This window comes from Capricornis sumatraensis, chromosome 4, assembly GCF_032405125.1.
Source record: "Capricornis sumatraensis isolate serow.1 chromosome 4, serow.2, whole genome shotgun sequence".
Lineage (NCBI taxonomy): Eukaryota > Metazoa > Chordata > Mammalia > Artiodactyla > Bovidae > Capricornis > Capricornis sumatraensis.
Genome location: NC_091072.1, coordinates 110361089 through 110373656, shown reverse-complemented (window position 1 = coordinate 110373656; position 12568 = coordinate 110361089).

Sequence of the window (12568 nt, the reverse complement as noted above, 5' to 3'; positions counted from 1 at the left end):
GTGCCTGGACAGAATCACTCATGCAAGGAAATGAAATGGATGCTCTCTGTCTACATGGAATGTGGAACAGATTCTCAATCTTATTACTATTGTTGTTAGATGCCCTCATTTCCTCTTTCACTTCAAATTTTGTACTTTTCAATAACATATAAATTCTCTTTCACAGTTCTTGAGGTGAGGCATGCAAACAGGAAATCAGTGGGTTCCCATCTCTCTCTAATTCCCCCACCCCAACCCCGGGCACCAGGCTGAGAAGCAACATAGAGAAGTTCAGGTAGGGGGGCTTTCTTGACAGCCCACGGTTATGACTTCAAGCGTCTACTGCAGAGGCAGTACAGGCTCCATCCCTGGTCAGGGAACTAAATGAAAGTCACTCAGTTGTGTCCAACTCTTTGCGACATCATGGACTATACAGTCCATAGAATTCTCTAGGCCAGAATCCTGGAGTGGGTAGCCGTTTCCTTCTCCAGGGGATCATCCCAATCCAGAGATCAAACCCAGGTCTCCCACATTGCAAGCAGATTCTTTACCAGCTGAGCCATGAGGGAAGCCCAAGAATATTGGAGTGGGTAGTCCATCCCTTCTCCAGTGGATCTTCTTGACCCAGGAATTGAACCGGGGTTTCCTGCATTGCAGGTGGACCCCTTACCAATCGAGCTATTGGCATAGCATCAGGGAACTAAAACCCCCTCAGTTCAGTTCAGTTCAGTCGCTCAGTCATGTCCAGCTCTTTGCGACCCCATGAATTGCAGCACGCCAGGCCTCCCTGTCCATTACCAACTCCCAGAGTTCACTCAAACTCACGTCCATCGAGTCAGTGATGCCATCCAGCCATCTCATCCTCTGTCGTCCCCTTCTCCTCCTGCCCCCAATCCCTCCCAGCATCAAAGTCTTTTCCAATGAGTCAACTCTTCGCATGAGGTGGCCAAAGTACAGGAGCTTCAGCTTTAGCATCATTCCTTCCAAAGAAATCCCAGGGCTGATCTCCTTCAGAATGGACTGGTTGGATCTCCTTGCAGTCCAAGGGACTCTCAGGAGTCTTCTCCAACACTACCAAAAGCAAAAAAACAAACAAACCAGTTCTGGTGGGCTTCAAGGGCTTCCCAGGTGGTGCTAGTGGTAAAGAACTCACATGCCAATGCAGGAGACATAACATATGCGGGTTCAATCCCTGGGTTGGGAAGATCCCCTGGAATAGGAAATGGCAATCCAGTATTCTTGCCTGGAGAATCCCATGGACATTGGAGCCTGGAGAGTTACAGTCAATAGTGTCGCAAAGAGTCAGATACAACTGAAGCAACGTAGCACACATGCAGGGTGGGCTTCAGTGGCTGTTTGTACTCACTCAGAAACAGAGAGTGCTGGGGTAAAGCACCAGGAAGAATGAACCAGAATATGCCTCCTGCCACCATCCCCATCTTTGAAATTGTAGCTCTGATTCAAATCAGTATTTGCTAATAAGCACCAGTTCTACGTCAGAGACTGCTATGGACTTGGTGATTGTGTCTCCTCAAAATTCATATGCTGAAACCCTAATTCCCGATGGGATGGGATTTGAAGGTGGGCCCTTGGGGAGCTAATTAGATTTAAAGATGGTCAGAGATCACGAGAGTAGAGCCCCCAGGATGGGATTAGTGCCTTTATAAGCAGAGGAAAGGATGAGAGTTTGCTTTCTCTGCCTCTGTCTGTTCTTCTCTGCCACATGAGCATACAGCAAGACAGTGTCTGTCTGCAAACCACCCAGAGGGCCCTCACCAGACACCAAATCTGCCAGCACCTTGATCCTGGACTTACTGGCTTCCAGAACTGTGATGATAAATGTCTGTTAAATAAGCCACCCAGTCTATGGTGATTTTGTCACAGCATCCCGGGCAGAGTAAAACAAGGGCTGTACTAAAAGAATGAGTAAAAGACAAACTCACTTGTGTTCTCTAAAATATATATTCGTTGCCTACTGTATACCAGGCACTATGATGGGCACTGGGAGGACAATGGTGAAACAAATAAATATAGGAGCTATGCTTTCCATGAACCTGTCAGTCTAGTAGGCAATATAGATATTAGATTGAAAATGACTTTAGCATTTTAGGATGTCACATTATTATACCACTTTTCCCAGATCCAAGTTCTAAAGTACCTAAGAGAGACAAGGAGTCAGACAGGTTAAGTCCATGCACTGCTTTATGACAGGTAAAGCTGTTTGGAGCATGTGGTTCGCTTGATCGCCTAAGCCTTCTAATATGCCCCTGAATTGAATTTTCATGAAACTGCAGGCCTCCTTCACAGGAGAGTACAGTAGTTTAATCATTTAACTGAGAATCCCTGCAGGAAGACAGAGCCAAAAATCATTCAGATCCTCTGCCAGTAGCATATATGCTCAGCTGTGTCTGACTCTTTACGACCCCATGGTGTAGCCCACCAGACTCCTCTGTCCATGGGATTCTCCCAGCAAGCATACTGGAATGGGTTGCCATTTCCTTCTTCAGGGGATCTTCTGAACCCAGGGATTGAACTCATGTCTCTTGGTCTCCTATATCGGGCAGGCGGATTCTTTACCAACTGCAATACCTGGGAAAACCCCCTGCCAACAATCTGGGACCTTCACCTCCTATCTGACCAGGAGTTAACCCAAGATGGCCCTGCCATTTGTCTGGGCTTCTCCACCAAAGGAAAGAGCCCCTTCCCTGGGTAAGCCCAGTTGGCTAAGAACAAAAAGCCAGATGGTACAAGAGACCAGGTTGATTACTCTAGTGGAGATCCTTCCATAGAAAGTCAAAGCAACGAGGACTATACCTATTCCTTGTTGGTTCAGGTGGTAAAGAATAAGAATCCACCCACAGTACAGGAGACCCCAAATCGATTCTTGGATTGGGAAGATCCCCTGGAGGAGGGCATGGCAACCCACCCCAGCATTCTTGCCTGGAAATCCCCATGGACAAAGGAGCCTGGAGGTGCAAAGAGTCAGACACGACTGAGCGACTAAGCACAGCACAAACAGCACATACCTATTCCTTACAATTCTGATGAGCACTTCAGAAGGGGAAGCCCAGGGTATCATGGGAGAACATCGGTTGAGGACTTAACTTACTCCAAGTGGGAGGGTGTGCAAGCAAGGTATGGTTCCTAGTCTCAGGTAATTTGCAGGTTAACTCACAAGGAGAGACTCTTCAAACAACAGTAAGTATAAATTCTGTACTAGCAACATAAGTTAGAAACACAAGGAGCACGGAGGGACACACAATTGATGTTTGGTCACAACTGTTTACTGTTCTTTTAAGTATGTATCTTATCCTGTTCTTATGCATGAGATGATGTCATGAACCGATTGTCTACCATCTTAATATGAGAATAAAACGATTATAAAGTCAAGACCTCAGTCATACTAGGGACAAATTCCAAGTCTGAGTGGGTTTTTTGTTTGGTTTGTGTTTTGCTATTAAATCTGTTGGTTGTCTAAGAAACTACCAAATCAGTTGAGCTTTATGACATCACGTAAACAAAATCCTAAATCCACCCAAAAGTGCAAACACATCTGAAAATACTTTTAAGAAGCTGTTTTTTATTATGAAATTAGTGCATATTGGTTAAACATTTTAGAAAATACAGAAAATTTCCACCAGTGAACCTCATCCATGGTGATCACTTTGATGAACTAATTCCTTTGCTTGTTATTATTTTTTCCTGTGCATAGTATTTATTTTGCTCTTTCAGTGGTTTTGTTTTGTATGCAACTTTCTATTATCTGCAGTGGCTTAGCTCATTTGTGGACTATTATAAAATCTAAGACAAAGAATCTGTGAGAAAACAGGAAAGCTATCACAAATCAGTGAAAAGCTGCATTCAACTGCATGTATCTTTTGAACGCCTATTCTGTACCAAGCACAGAACTGCAGAGCAACCTGCCAGGACACATGGAGTTAACTCTAACAAGAGGAAGCCCTGTCCCCTTCCCCCACCCACAGGGGAGGGGCCAGCCCCCAGCTTGGTTCCCTTGCCCCTAACCCCTGCCTACAGGGGTTTGTGGCCCAACAAAGGAAATACTTGAGAGGCTCTGAGTTTTTATAAACTCAGGGCTGGAGACAGAGGGATTGGGTAAAAAAAAAAAAAAAAAAAAGGGAAGAGAGAGGGAGTAGACCTCAATTCCACTCCATTATTTGAAGAAAGGTGAAGAACAGGTAAAAATTGCATTATTTAATCAGTTAATCCCTTGGCCATTTCCACCCAAGCAATTAATATGTTATGATTCTTGTTTTATTTTATAATTTTTAGAATTTCAGACAGTATCCATGGAATGATAACTAGATTCCTAATTATAGAATAAAAGTTAAGTAAATAATGTTTACGCTCAACCCACTTCCTACATTCTGTGGCTAGTATAGTTTTAACTTTGATTTGGGAATTCTCTATAAGATCTAGTTGTCTACAAGAACTACTCTCTGATTTCCTAGAGCTGCACAGGTGAGGTTTACTGGGAACTGTCTACAGCTCTGATTCTTGGAATAGACTTTAGTTATTATTTTTTGTAGACATGGCAGATACTGCTAATTGTTGACCCAATGCTGATCCAGTCTCCTTTCTTACTGAGCCTTGATTTAGTTGGGTGTTAGAAATACTCACAGCTAAAACTACATTTCCCAACGTACCTTGCAGAGGAGGTTGCTTGTATAACATGGTTCTGATCAATGAATTAATCACAGGCAGAAGTCACCAGGGGGCTTCTCAGAAAGGCTACCAAATAGGGAAGAATCAGTAGGCAAGTGTCCCTTTTCCCTCATCTTCCTACCTCCACGCAATGGCTAGAGCCCTGGCAGCATCTTGAGAGGGTCACATTAAGGACTGCAGTGGGGAAAGCTAGAAGGAACCAGGGTCCTTGAGCTGCCTCTCCAGCTCTGAACTGCCTGAACTTCTTTTTATATGCGAGAAGAATAAACGTTATCTTATTTAGGCCATCACCAAATATTTGGATTTTCTGTTTTAGGTAGTCAAACAAGTCTGTGACTAGTCAGTGGGTAATTGTTTTTATCATCAATACTTGTCGAAAATTTATTTATGATTTTTTTAAAAATGTTCATTCCCTTGGAGTTTATTTTTTTATTTGCTTACTTGGAGTTTAGTGGGCTTTTTGGAATCAAGGGCTTTAGACTTTTTCTAGGTAAAGAAAGTTTTCATTACTTTTAGCTTGCCCACTGTTCACTGCCCTCCATATCGATCATCTTCACTTTCAAGCAGAACTGGACTGCAGTTAATTTGCAGAGCTGCTGGCAAGCGCTGAGCAGGAATCCATCTAGGATAGCTCTCCTGGTCCACAATGTGTCCCACCTTTATGGCATGGTTCTCTGAAACTCTGAACTGCACAGTTTGAACTGTCACCCCAACTGCTGGATATCTGTTGCCATCTACTCTAGAGTACCTTCTTTGAGGGAATTCTACTCCCAGAACGCAAAAGCACGACAGTAACCAGATGACCACCACCATCATCCCTGTCCCACCAGGTCCGACCCTGCTTTCTGGAAAGAACACTTTGCAAAATGATACTGAAAGATGGAGCAGAGGACAGCTTGGGCTGCTATAAGAAATACTGCATACTGGGTAGCTTAAACAACCAACATTCATCCCTAATTGTTCTGGAGGCTGAGAAGTCCAAGATCAAGGTACCACCAACGTTTGGTGAGGGATTTCTCACTTGTACATGGCCATCTCCTCTGTATATCCTCACATGGTAGAGAGAACAGAGAGGAAACTCTCTCATGTACCTTCTTATAAGGGCACTTATAAGAAATGATAGTCACTCAGTCATGTCCGACCCTTTGCGACTGTAGCCCATCAGGGTCCTCTGTCCATGGAATTCTCCATGCAAGAATAATAGAGTGGGTTGCCAGTTCCTCCTCCAGGGGATCTTTCTGACCCAAGGGTGGAACATGGGTCTCCTGCACTGCGGGCAGATTCTTTACCATCTGAGCCACCCACCCGCCGATTATGAGAGCACTAATCCCATTGTACTAGCTCCACCCTCATGACCTAATTACCGCCCAAAGGCCAACCTCCAAATTCCATCATATTATGGTTTTAACTTGAATTTTGGGGAAAAGACAAATCTTCAGTCCACACCCGACAAGGAAGAAGACAACTATGGCCTCCTCAAAGTACAGAACCTATCTGATTTCAACGTGGCTACCTGGTTTTTTAATGAGGATGAGATGGTTGGATGGCAACACCTACTCCATGGACATAAATCAAGCAAACTCAAGGAGACAGTGAAGGTCAGGGAAGTCTGACCTGCTGCAGTTCATAGGGTCACAGAGTCGGACATCACTTAGTGACTGAACAACACAAGAAAGATCCTGAGTCACAGAACCAGAGGGCAGAGAGTGGGAAAGGAACGAAATATTATCCCACCTTGCCCCATATTAGTCCAGGCTTTCTTAGTCTTGACTGGATGATGCATTGGTATGCCACTGATTGATTTTTATCAATCCAGTTCCACTGATCAGAAAATTATCAAAGATTCGAGGTTGTGTGTCAGTAGGAATGTTTAGTGTTGTGATTTTTTTTTCATTCAGGTACAATACCATAAACTTTCATATCTTTTTCCTGGAAGAAAAATCATATCACATACTAATGCTGTGATTTTTAAATACATTGTATAAGCTGTCATTGTGTTTCTAAAGACAAGTTGGAAGAGACTCCACCAGGAGCTATAGAATCATAAACCCATATTAATAAAGCCCATAATAATCCATGAAGTGGCAGCCTATTTTATTAATCATTAGTTAAATATTCACTATAAAATATTTATAATTTTTGCTATCAAAAATAATCCCAAATATTATTTTTCTTAAGAAAGAGGGAGATTATTGGGTAGGAGTTAGGATTATGATTAAAGCTCTCAATATATATTAAAAACAATTGATTAAGCATCTTTAAAACTCATAATCTTACCTTTCTTAAATTCTTCTGGATCTTTTACAAACTACAGAGGTAGATGAAGTCTTTCTCAACTAATTTTTAATTCTCCTTTACTTTTTAATCTTTTTAGTAGCATCGTAAGATGTCTATGTCAGCTGGCCAAAAAGTTCGTTTGGGTTTCAACATTTTGGCATTCCAATATCATTCTCATTGTTTACAGATAAGGAAACTATTGTTTAGAAGGGCCATTTGTCCAAGATCACAGAATAAATGAGTGGCAAATTAGAGGCAACTGAGTTAAAGCTGTTCCCAGAAGCCCAGGTTTCTCTGGCCTCAGATCCAATGCTCTTCCACCCCTCCATGACCACGTCTCAAGCATTGTTATTTTGCACTTGGAGAGACTTGTACTCAGAAAGACACAAGAATTTGTCAAAGGCCACACAGCTAGGTAATGAAATAGATTCAGCTCTACAATTCTTTATTAAGAAATTGATATTATTCAGGATCAATTTGTAATAACAAATATAAATAATATGAAGAACTAGTCAAATGCAGTTTAGATACAACATGCTGGAACTCTATGAGGCATAATTATGCTTATAATTTTATGGTTCCTAATAAAAGTTTCTCCCACACCCTCTCAGTGCACTCACTTTTCACTCAACCTTTCATCTCTCAATAGAACATGGCGGAGTTCGAATTCATCCCTTACCTGAATCCAGACTTAGAGGAAGGGGCAATCAAGAAGGCAGATTTCAATGACAAATGAGTGATGAAAAGGAGAGCACCTTCCCCAGGCACCATGCACCGTGTGAGGGGCAACTGGCACAGCTTGCCCAGGGAAAAATCCATTTTTGGAATAACCTTTTCTACAAAGAGAATTTTTTTTCCCACCTTCATGTACTTGTCATTTTTATACGCCTATGAGGGAGGCTTCTCAAGGTATCTCTCCCCTTAACCTTTGTACTCTGTTGTCCACACTGTACTTTGAAAAATGGGATTCCTGTTCTCAGTACAATGACTAGACAGCAATTTCAGAAGAGTTTCATAGCTTCCCAATTATAAAATTTAACTTTGCTCTGAAAACATCTTTACAAAGACATCAACTAGGAAGCTAATGTCACAATGACCAGATCCGCCCCTGCTACTCTCTCCATCTTCATGTAGTTAAAGATGACAGTATCAGTTGTAAAAAAGTGACTCATCTGGAAAGCTGCAGCTCTGATGAAGACTGCAATGAGATAGCAAGGGGATTCCCACGTTACAGTTAAAGAGTTTGGGAGGTTTTTTCCCTCTCTCTGTCTCTAGGACCCACCCACCACTAGCCTCCCTTACTCCTTCTATTCCCCCACACACCAGATGCTACAATTGCTTGTGCTGTGCTGTGCTGTGTGCTTAGTTGCTCAGTCGTGTCCAACTCTTGCAACCCCATGGACTGTAGCCCGCCAGGCTCCTCTGTCCATGGGGATTCTCCAGGAAAAAATAATGGAGTGGGTAGCCATGTCCTTCTTCAGGGGATCTTCCCAACCCAGGGATCAAACCCACGTCTCCCACATTACAGGTGGATTCTTTACCATCTGAGCCATCAGGGCAACTTAATGAGTGATTCCTACACTTTCTGTTTACTTCCCACCTCCTCTGTCACACTGAATCTTCATCTGAATTACATCTTTCCTGCCCACTGAGTGAATACATACTATGATGTTTGACTTAAACTGCATCTCTTCTTCAAAGCCTTTTAAAAAACTTTTCATGGTAAGAACTAATCATTTCCTTCTTTATAATCTCATTCTCATGGTTTACACAATTAGAAAAAAATATCTTCACTGCCCTAGGTGATTTTCTTTTCCAACCTCTACCCTAGTTTGCAAGCTCTTTGAGAGCAGGAAAATGATGTAACTAAACAGCCTCAGCATCTATCACAGGGGTCAGCAATTTTTTTTCTGTAAAGGTCTAGATAGTGAATATTTTAGATTCTGTGGGCCATATGATCTCGGCTGCAAGGACTCAACTCTGCTGTATTAATATAATGTAAAAGTAGCCAACACATAAACAAGTGGGTGTGGTACCTAATATTTTGTGGCAGCCTGGAAAATCAAACCAAACTTATACACATCCTATGGATTTGTGAGTTGTAAATCAGACTATCTTATTCAAAACAGAGTTGATGAAACGATTAAAAGTGACATTCTGTCAGGTTATAATTCTTGCTTAGGGTACTTGTAATAGTTCCCTAATGATACTCTTTTTTCTTTTTGTACAGTTCTTCTGTGTATTCTTGCCACCTCTTCTTAATATCTTCTGCTTCTGCTAGGTCCATACCATTTCTGTTCTTTATCAAGCCCATCTTTGCATGAAATGTTCCCTTGGTATCTCTAATTTTCTTGAAGAGATCTCTAGTCTTTCCCATTCTGTTGTTTTCCTCTATTTCCTTGCATTGATCGCTAAGGAAGGCTTTCTTATCTCTTCTTGCTATTCTTTGGAACTCTGCATTCAGATGCTTATATCTTTCATTTTCTCCTTTGCTTTTCGCTTCTCTTCTTTTCACAGCTATTTGTAAGGCCTCCCCAGACAGCCATTTTGCTTTCAGAAAACGAAGATCATGGCATCTGGTCCCATCACTTCATGGGAAATAGATGGGGAAACAGTGGAAACAGTGTCAGACTTTATTATTTTGGGCTCAAAAATCACTGCAGATGGTGATTGCAGCCATGAAATTAAAAGATGCTTATTCCTTGAAAGGAAAGTTATGACCAACCTAGGCAGCATATTCAAAAGCAGAGACATTACTTTGCCAACAAAGGTCCATCTAGTCAAGGCTATAGTTTTTCCAGTGGTCATGTATGGATGTGAGAGTTGGACTGTGAAGAAAGCTGAGCACTGAAGAATTGATGCTTTTGAACTGTGGTGTTGGAGAAGACTCTTGAGAGTCCCTTGGACTGCAAGGAGATCCAACCAATCCATTCTAAAGGAGATCAGTCCTGGGTGTTCTTTGGAAGGAATGATGCTACAGCTGAAACTCCAGTACTTTGGCCACCTCATGTGAAGAGTTGACTCATTGGAAAAGACTCTGATGCTGGGAGGGATTGAGGGCAGGAGGAGAAGGGGACGACAGAGGTTGAGATGGCTGGATGGCATCACTGAGACGATGGATGTGAGTTTGAGAGAACTCCGGGTGTTGGTGATGGACAGGGAGGCCTGGTGTGCTGCAATTCATGGGGTTGCAAAGAGTCGGACACAACTGAGTGACTGAATTGAACTGAATGATACTCTAATGACTAGTGTGAACTTACTAGCTTACAAAAACACAAACTTTTGGTTGTATAGTTCTGCAAGAAGTCGAAGATCAGTCTCACTAGGCTAACGTCGAGGTATAGACTGCACTGGTTCCTCCAGAGCCTTCAGGGAGAATCTATTTCCTTGCCTTCTCCAGCTTCTAGAGACCTTCTGCATTCTTTGGCTGATGGCCCCTTTTTCCATTTTCAAAGCCAGAAGCATAGCATCTCCATCTCTCTCTCTGATGCTCTGGTTTCTGCTTTTGGCAGCACATCTTTCTCTGATTCTGACTCTCCTGCCTCCTTTTTTTAAGGATTACATCATGACTACGTTGGGCAAACCAGAATAATCCAAAATAATCACTTCATCTCAGCCTTCTTAACTAAAGCTCATCCTTGAAGTCCCTTTACTAAGTAAGGTAATTCATAGGTTCTGAAGGTTAGGACACGGGCATCTTCAAGACACCATTACTTAGCCTACCACAGTGAAAGTGAAAGTGCTCAGTCGTGTCCGACTCTTTGTGACCCCATGGACTATATCCTATCAGGCTCCTCCTTCCATGGGATTTTCCAGGCAAAAGTGCTGGAGTGGATTGCCATTTCCTTCTCCAGGGCATCTTCCCGACCCAGGAATTGAACCCGGGTCTCCCACATTGCAGGCAGATGCTTTACCATCTGAGCCACCAGCCTACCACAGTAGTTGATACTAATCACTAAAAGCTCCTATAGAAGATACTGCTCTTCTCTCCAAAAGCTGACTGCCAGCTTTAGCTGTTAAGGAGAGGGGCTCTATCATGCTCCAGTTCTGTCTCACACAGGTCCACTCTGAATCTGAGTTCTCTGTGATGGCTGTGTGTACTTTCAGGATGCTCAGCTGGGATGTGCATTTTAGAACTTATCTGGCAGAGTCAGTACTTTTCTCCTTGGAGTTGCAGACAGAAACAGACTCCCTTCTATGTGAAATCTGAATACCATCATACTTGCCATGAAAACACAATTAACCTCCTTCTCCCCATCACTTAACAATGTTGTTAAGTTTACACAGACTTGATAATGAGTGTACCTCTTCCCTTTGCCTAAATTCTGAGCCAGTAAAGAAATTAGACCAGCAAGAAAGGAAGAAGAGAACTCAAAACATCAACTTTATCATTATACTTCAGAATTTAGCTTGAGGCACTAAGCAAATAGGCTTTCTACCACTAAATTCCAGAATTAGATGGATTTATCCATCTGTACAGCTTCCCAGGTTGCTCAGTGGAAAAGAATCTGCCTACCGATGCAGGAGATGCAGAAGACATGTGTTTGAGCCCTGGGTCAGGAAGATACTCTAAAGGAAGGCATGGAAACCCACTCCAGTATTCTTGCCTGGAGAACTCCATGGATAGAGGACCTGCCTGGTGGTCTACAGTCCATAGGATCACAAAGAGCTGGACATGACTGAGCATGCAGTCACATATCCACCTGTCCAAGCAGTATGGATTCTATTGGTCTCTCCATGACAGGGGTTGCCCAGGGAAATCTTAGGACAGGGAGGCACAGAGCAAATGAAACACTGGTTTCTCCAGGCAGTTCACACCCAAAAGGGCCTGGTTGAACTATGAATATACAGCTCCTCTCGCAAACACCAATAAGAATAGTTACTCCACTTCCATCGTGGGAAGAAAGAAACAGGACAAGATCCAGGAGGGCTCCATTAGTAGAGCTCCGCCCAAGTGCCAGAAAACTTCAGCATGGTTGGAAGGAAGTTCCAGCACCATCAGTTCCCTACTCAGCTCAAACAGGTGGCCATAGCTAAGGAGTAGCCCAAGACTGTTACCACTGAATCAAGAGGCTGGTAACAACATTGCTAGGGATTCCTCAAACAGGGAATGGTGTTATTAATTGTTTATTTTTAATTGTTTATTTTTTTAAAAAGCAAGCACAAGGTAAGAAATGTCAGTTATATATAAATTAACTCATAAGGGATTGAACCAAATTACGAAAACATACTCCCATTTTAATTTGTACATGAAATTGCTTAAGAGCAAGCATGGCTCACTTGGAACTATTTGCTTTAAAAAGCATGAGTGTTAGGTAAAAATATACAAAATTGAGAACTTAAATAAAGCATAAAGAGCAGTCAAATGACACATTTTTACCCAGTCTCCCTGACCATACTCTCTTTCCTTACTGATGTTCCTGCCAGATTAATTTGCCTAAAACATACTTAGACCACATCACTCACATGACTTCCTACAGCGTGGAAAGCAAACTCAGCTTGGACTTCAAGGTCTTAGTCTATCTCTAACCTTATTTCTTACTACTTTTCTTTACATACTCTTTGCTTTATACACAGTCAGCCATTCATGTCCCTTTACAACTGGTTACTCTGTTTTCCTTTTCAAAGG